Consider the following 8,626-nt stretch of genomic DNA (forward strand, 5'->3'; position numbering starts at 1 on the left):
TAAAGAGCAATATTGCATAGGAATGTTAGATCCATGAATCCGGGCAAATTGGAAGTGATCAAACAGGAGACGGCAAGAGGGAACATCAACATTTTAGGAATTAGCAAACTAAAATGTACTGGAATGGTTGAATTTAACTCAGATAACCATTATATCTACTACTATGGGCAAGAATCCCTTAGAAGAAAGAGATTAGTCAACAAAAGAGTCTGAAGTACAGTACTTGGATGAAATCTCAAAAATGACAGAATGATCTCTGTGCATTTCCAAGGCAAACCATTCAATACCACAGTAATCCAAGTCTATGCCCTGACCAATAAGAAGATCAACAAGACCATCAAGAACTCTTATCCAAAAGAGATGTTCTTTTCATTATAGGGGACTAGGAAGTCAAGAAATACCTGGAGTAACAGGCAAATTTGGCCTTGGGTTACAGAACAAAGCAGGGCAAAGGCTAATACAGCTTTACCAAGAGAATGCACTGGTCATAACAAACAGCCTCTTGCAACAACACAAGAGAAGGCTCTACACATGCACATCACCAGATGGTCAACACTGAGGTCAGATTGATTATATTCTTTTCAGCCAAAGGTGGAGAAGTTCTATACAGTCAGCAAAAACAGGACCAGGAGTTGACTGTTGCTCAAATCATGAACTCCTTATTGCCAAATTCAGACTTAAATTGAAGAAAGTAGGAAAAACCACTGGATCATTCAGGTATGACCTAAATCAAATCCCTTATGATTATACAGTGGAAGTGACAAATAGATTCAAGGGATTAGATCTGATAGACAGAGTGCCTGAAGAACTATGGATGGAGGTTCTTTACATTATACAGGAGGCAGTGATCAAGACCAACCCCAAAGAAAATAAATGCAAAAAGCAAATTGGTTGTCTGAGTCCTTACAAATAGCTGTGAATATAAGAGAAGCTAAAGGCAAAGGAGAAAAGGAAAGATATACCCATCTGAATGCAGAGTTCCAAAGAATAGCAAGGAGAGATAAGAAAGACTTCCTCAGTGATCCATGCAAACAAAGAGAGGAAGACAATAGAAAGGGAAAGTCTAGAGATCTCTTCAAGAAAATTAGAGATATCAAGGGAACATTTCATGCAAAGATGGGCACAATAAAGGACAGAAACAGTATGGACCTAACAGATGCAGAAAAATGTTAAGAAGAGGTGGCAAGAGTACACAGAAGAACTATACAAAAAAAATTTTCATGACCCAGATAATCAGGATGGTGTGATCACTCATCTAGAGCCAGACATCCTGGAATACGAAGTCAAGTGGGTCTTAGGAAGCATCACCACAAAGCTAGTGGAGGAGATGGAATTCCATTTGAGTTATTTCAAATCCTGAAAGATGATGCTATGAAAGTGCTGCACTCAATATCCCAGCAAATTTGGAAAACTCAGTAGTGGCCACAGGACTGGAAAACGTCAGTTTTCATTCTAGTCCCAAAAGAGGCAATGCCAAAGAATGCTTAAACTACTGCACAATTGCACTTATCTCACAAACTAGCAAAGTAATGCTCAAAAATCTCCAACCCAGGCACCAGCAGTACATGAACTGTGAAATTCCATATCTTCAAGCAGGATTTAGAAAAGGCAGAGGAACCAGAGATCAAATGCCAATATCAATTGGATCATTGAGAAAGAGAGAGAGTTCCAGAAAAACATATATTTCTGCTTTGTTGACTATGCCAAAGCCTTTGACTGTGTGGATCACAACAAACTGTGGAAAATTCTTAAACAGATAGGAATACCAGACCACCTTACCTGCCTGCTGAGAAATCTGTATGCAGGTCAAGAATCAACAGTTAGCACTGGACATGGAACAACAGACTGGTTTCAGATAGAGAAAGGAGTATGTCAAGTCTGTATACTGTCACCCTGCTTATTTAACTTATATGCAGAGTACGTCATGAGAAATGCTGGACTGGATTAAGCATAAGCTGTAATCTAGATTTCTGGGAGAAATATCAATAACCTCAGATAGGCAGATGACACCACCCTTATGACAGAAAATGAAGAAGAACTAAAGAGCCTCTTGATGAAAATGAAAGAGGAGAGTGAAAAAGTTGGCTTAAAACTCAAGTCAATAAACTAAGATCATGGCATCTGGGCCATCACTTCATGGCAAATAGATGTGGAAACAGTGACAGAGTTTATTTTGGGGGGCTCCAAGATCACTGCAGATGGTGACTGCATCCATGAAATTAAAAGACACTTGTTCCTTGGAAGAAAAGTTATGACCAACCTAGACAGCATATGAAAAAACAAAGACATTAATTTGCCAACAAAGGTCCATCTTGTCAAAGCTTTGGTTTTTCCAATAGTCATATATGGATGTGAGAGTTGGACTATAAAGAAAGTTGAGCACTGATGAATTGATGCTTTTGAACCGAGGTGTTGGAGAAGACTCTTGAGCGTCCCTTGGACTTCATGGAGGTCAAACCAGGCAATCCTAAAGGAAATCAGTCCGGAATATTCATTGGATGGACTGATACTGAAGCTGAAACCTCCAATACTTTGGCCACCTGATGCAAAGGCCTGACTCATTTGAAAAGACCTTGATGCTAGGAATGATTGAAGGTGGGAGAAGAAGGGGACAACAGAGGATGTGATGGTTGTATGACACCACTGACTCAATGAACGTGAGTTTTAGTAAGCTCAGGGAGCTGGTGATTGATAGATAGGGAAGCCTGGCGTGCTGTGGTCCATGGGGTTGAAAAGAGTCAAACATGACTGACCAACTGAACTGAACTGAACTGAACTGAAGAGGAGGCCTTGGCTTGAAAATGAGTTAGAAGTGAAGCCTAAAAGGTTCTTAAACAGTGAGCCTGAGGAGTTAGAAGCCAAGGGTATTCAGACATCAAATTATGACAGGTGTTGGTTTTAAAAAATACCTTAATTACTTCTGTAGCAGAAGTAAGTCAGTAGCACCCAGGACAAGTTCTGTAGGGTCCAAGGAGAGACATTAGTTTTCAGATATATTGAACTGGAGGTTTGAGGTAAAGGTACACCTAGTACTTGAGTTGGGGTGTATTGAAACAAAGTGAGTGTATTGACACACATGTAAATGAATCTAGATATGAAGGATATAGTTTTAAGTTAGGAAAGTTTGAATATATATATATATATATACACACACTGAGGGTAAAAATCATTGGAGAGGAAGTTAAAAAGAGGATTGATGGAGAATGACTTCAAAGAAAGCAGACAGGAAGGAAGAAATGACCTTAAACACACTGCTGTTTGCATCAACCTTGGAATTAGATAGTTTGTTTTCTTATCTGAATCTTTGAACCCATGTATAGCTCTTTCAGTTACCTGAGCCAAAGTGGTCCTTTTCTGTTAAGGCAGCACGGGTTGACACTCTGTCGCTTGTAATCCCAGCAGTCCTGATTAAGACAAACGGTGAAATAAATTTTCCTTTTAAGATGTAAGGATGGGGACTGATAATGTTGAGATTATGAGACTCTTAGAAGAAGTTGGAAGGTGTTTTATGATACATAAACTATTTCTTTGAACTCGGAAGTAAGATCATCCACTGAAAGGTGTGAGTGAGGTGGGCTTGGATTTCAGGTTTGAGAAAAGTAGTTATAATATTACATTTGAAAAGGAAAGGAACTGAAAATAGACTACAGTGAGATTGCAGAGCAATATTTACACTATGTGTTAAATGATTTGATGAAATGTAACAACTATGTAAGACAAACTGAATTTAGTGAAAAATATTTCTCAGAACAAATTTCTTAAATCTAGTTTTATGTTTGTTTTCATATTTCTTGTTTTATAAATTGGGAATGTATGCATTCTTACTCTGCATGAACTATTCAAACTTGAAAAAAAAGTAGTTACATGATGTGCTATCACTGATAATTGTTCACATCAAATATTAATCAGGTAAATCATGTTAGAAAAGCTTCTTAATAGAAAGGGGAAAAATGATTTCTTCAAATGTTTACATTAATTCCCCCCTCTCCCTCAAGGTGTGTTTTCAATCCTTTTTTAATTAAGAATAAATAATGAATACAATTTATCAGTGTCTTTAAGAGATCCTTATTGGCCTTGATTACATGCAAATCGATTACTAATAATCTGTTTTTAAACAAAGAGCATTGTTTTTTCACATGGTTTCTGAAAGGTGATAGATATACTTTTAGATCATTTGCTGAAGCATCTATAAATTATATATGTGTGTAAAGATACATAAATATAACACAGGAGTCTCTGTATTTATGTTTGTGTATGTATTTACACACACATACACCTAAAATATTTGGAGAAGGAAATGGCAACACACTTCAGTGTTCTTGCCTGGAAAATCCCAGGAAAGGGGGAGCCTGCTGGGCTGCCGTCTATGGGGTCACACAGAGTCAGACACAAATGAAGTGACTTAGCAGCAGCAGCAGCACCAGCAGCACCTAAAATATAGTATATGGGTGTATATATTCTATGCATAACTTTGTAAAAACATGTTTTTAAAAAATTTTCTGATTTTAGAAATTATGAGAGTTCAAACACATCAGTAAGTGAAAATAAAAATAAATTCCATGCCTGTATTCGTTGTATTTCTATGTAAAAGAAATTACACCCCTAAGCAATTTTCTAAAAGTCATATCAATAAAAAGTTTTTTATCTACATATGCAGAAAGGGAAATAAAAATAATTTAATTTTATTTTCATTGGTACTATTTAAAAGATATGGTTTTAAAAACTTTGCTGTTCAACAGTCCCCAACTTGCAAATAATTCCTTTACTTAAGGTGAACTTTTAAAACATGGCACTTTTTTTACAGATACATTCCCAGTTTCCCTGTACACCATATAAAAACAATGTATTCTTCAAGTGGTTGAAATTGTGTATGTTGATAATATAAATTAAGTTTATGAAAGTCAACGTTGTTACAAACCAAACACTCAGCTAAAGCTCTTCTATATGAATACTTAGGGTGTGCGTGAACTAAGTCGCTTCAGTCATGTTCAATTCTTTGTTACCCTATGGACTGCAGCCCACTAGTCTCCACTGTCCACGGGATTCTCCAGGCAAGAATACTGGAGTGGGGTGCCATGCCTTCCTCAAGGGATCTTCCTGACAAAGGGATTGAACTCGCATCTCCTACATTTCCTACATCGGCAGGTGGGTTCTTTACCACTAGTGCCACCTGGAAAGCCCATTTAAGGTCTCTATCCAGAGATCGAACCCAGGTCTCCTGCACTGCAGGCAGATTCCTTATGGTCTGAGCCAGCAGGGAAGCCTATTTAATGTCTAGTTAGATAAAATTCGAATATAACATTCATCCATTACATAACTCCTATTAAATCTGTACTATTGAGGAAATGCGTAGTCAGGTGAAGATAAGCACTATTTTTCTGAAAAAGTAAAATTTGTGAAAAACAGATTCTAAAATGTTTCACCATTGTCATAATTATAGTCATTTTGGATTCTCTTACTCTTAAATATTCTTAAACTGATGAACCATTTCTATTATCTTCGTGCAGACTTAACAATCCATCTCCTTCTCAATATTCTTCTCCAATAAGTCTTCCAGTAGAAATTCAAACACCACTGACATTATTAAGTCCATGATAAGTGGTCTGATTCATTTTGACTTCTAGAAGAAAAATCATTGCTACAGGTATGATAATCAGAACCAACAGATATGTTTTTCAAATATTGTTAAAAAGTGCTGTTTACAGAGGGACTTTTTAATCCTCCAACAGTCAGTGTTTGTCCATTACGATGAGTCATTTGGCCAAAATTAGAATCCACATACATGGATTTCAAAGCCCATGTCGCCATTTTAATTACTGCCAGTTTACTACTAGTGTGTCAGACATGAAAATTTTTTAAGATAGTGCCCAAAGTTTTGCTTTTCTAAAGTAAAAATTCAATAGGACAGTCTCTATATCCCTCATAATACAAAATTAAATCTTAGACCTCTGTCTACAAGATTTAGGAAGAAGAGGTATATAGAATCTGTAGTACAAAGTGTCTTGTAATGTTTCTTCTCAATTCTATAATATAAACATATATAGATATTACAATAAAAACTAATATGGATGTTACACTTATTATACATATGTTCAATAATATAAATTTTATAAGAATTAAAACATAGAATGTGCCAACAACCCAGTGCAAAAAGTTAAATCAACTGTTGCAAATTACAAAGAAAAAAACAAAACAAAACAGATTGCTTAAGTGATTTTGCAAAAGCCACACAGATTTAAAGTATTATAAAATGGATTTTAACCCAGACCATCTAAATTTATAACCTAAGTTTGACACGTGCATAAAATGCACTGCCTGTGGATAGTTCATTTCTGCAACTAGGTTGCTATATGACTTTAATTCACCCTCTGCAGGGCTTGATTTTCCTCTTCCACAAAATATGTGAAATGATAAATTAACATTTCCTGAAGTTTGTACCTCAAAACTCTCCTTTTGATATGCTCATTTTGTGGGAAAAAAAAGATTTTTGTTGTCAATTGTAAGGAATATTAGGCTGAACATCCATTTGTTAAAAATGAACATTTTTATACTCCTTTTTCTCCCACCTTCAATCTAGGAAAGGGTTCATTGAATGTTGATTTAGGAATTTTAGGCAAGGAGATCTCTAAATCCTATTTCTCTCTGGTATACTCCATCATATGCTAGTCTATAATATTTTATTTTCAATATTGTGACCATCCAATCCCAATCTCATTTTACACAGGAGCGTGCATGCACACACACACACATACTCAGTGTAGTGTGAGACATACTATTATAGCTTGAAAATGTGAGAAAAAGTAACACAACCTACAATTTATATCTTAAAGTCTTTTTATCATTTCTGATACTTGGAGCATAAGCTTTACTTAAATCACAAGGCTTTGAGGTTTAAATGTAAGAGGAATTTATGTATCTAAAAAGAGTTTCTCTTTAAAATTCAGTAAGCGATAAACCTATTTTGTACATTTCTAATGAAATATTATTTGCTTAATTGGTTCATTTTATTTTACCTTATTCCATACTATTTAAGGTAGCTAATAGCAGGGTTCCTTAAGGCAGAAGTTAGCTCCCAGCTCCAACACTCACTACCCTTATAATTAATAGTCAAGTATATAAGCTTCTCAGAGTTTCATCATTGGTAAATGGGTTAAAACGATCATCTTTTTCATATAACTGTTGTAATAACAGGCACAATACTTGTCACATAGAACACTCAATAAACATTTAGCTTCCACTGCAACTTTAGAACTATCTTATTTTTGATTTTAAGGCTAGTCCTCTTTGCTTATCTTGGTTTGTGCTACTGTTTGGATTTGTACAAAAATTCGTGGTAGAGATGCATTTTTATCATCTTTGTCAGGAAAAGTTTTCCTGTAACACCTGCCAGTGTAATGTAGAAGTTGCTATTCCCTATCACTAATAACTAGAAACATTTTAGTAGACTGTTCAGAATGTAGTTGGGGGAGGGTGTTGTGTGTTTTTATTTCTAACCAAAACTTCCACTGAACAGAGCAATGCATGTGAATTTATTGGATGAGTATGTTCCCCCTTCCCAGAACATAGAAGATTCTTCCTATAAAATTGAGATTGTTTTGTCTGACATCATTTCCAACTAAAATTCAATTCATGACCCTAATTTAGATATGAGAACTGATTTCAGTCTCCAAGTTAACCGCAAAACTTTACCAAGGTCACATCATTTTAGCGGCAGAACTAGAATAAAACCCAGGTTTAAATAATTTCAGAGACAGCATACTGTCCTTTACACATTGTCTGTATGTAATATTTCCTACAGTATCAAAGTTAATGGAGAGTGGTACTAACCTAATGTCTACATTGAGTTATATGTTTAAAGCCTTTAATTGTTTTCAAATTCATGCTGATTATTTCAGAAAAGAAGCATTTTAGATTATTTTAATTGCAGTGTCAGAGCTAATTAACAATTACGTTTTTCTCAACAACTACTTTGCAAATTAGTAAGTGGTTTGCTTTGCAAAGTGCCAAACACAGTAAAATTTCCTGGACTAGGTTGAATACACAAGTATCAATGCATCACCTACTCAGTTCTGATGGAATCAGTATAATTTCAAAGTGTGTGATAGTGGAAGTGTTAGTCACTCATTTGTGTCTGACTCTTTGCGACCTTATGGACTATAGCCCACCAGACTCCTCTGTCCATGGAATTCTCCAGGCAAGAATGCTAGAGTGGGTAGCCATTCCCTTCTCCAGGGAATCTTCCCGACCCAGGGGTCAAACCTGGCTCTTCTGCATTGAAGGAAGATTCTTTATTGTCTGAACCATATATTTTGTGAAACAATGTTTTAACCCTTCTTGTTATGATTTCAATTGTACATTCTAGAATATTTGTACATTCTAGAATATCTGTACATTCTAGAAACACCAGAATTTCAGAGCATTTTTCTCTTCAATTTTAAGACATATTTGTTTCTACTTTACAAACTGAGATTAGCTGGATATTCCATTCTTTTGTTCGCATTATAATTTCAGAAGAAGATATGCCCTTCAAGTAGGAAAAAAAAATCTTTGTTCATAGTTGATACAAAAGAAAATTCTGAGAGGTACTTTCACTTAACTTGTAGCAGTCAGGATATTAAATGTTCAC

Source organism: Budorcas taxicolor, chromosome 17, assembly GCF_023091745.1.
Source record: "Budorcas taxicolor isolate Tak-1 chromosome 17, Takin1.1, whole genome shotgun sequence".
NCBI lineage: Eukaryota > Metazoa > Chordata > Mammalia > Artiodactyla > Bovidae > Budorcas > Budorcas taxicolor.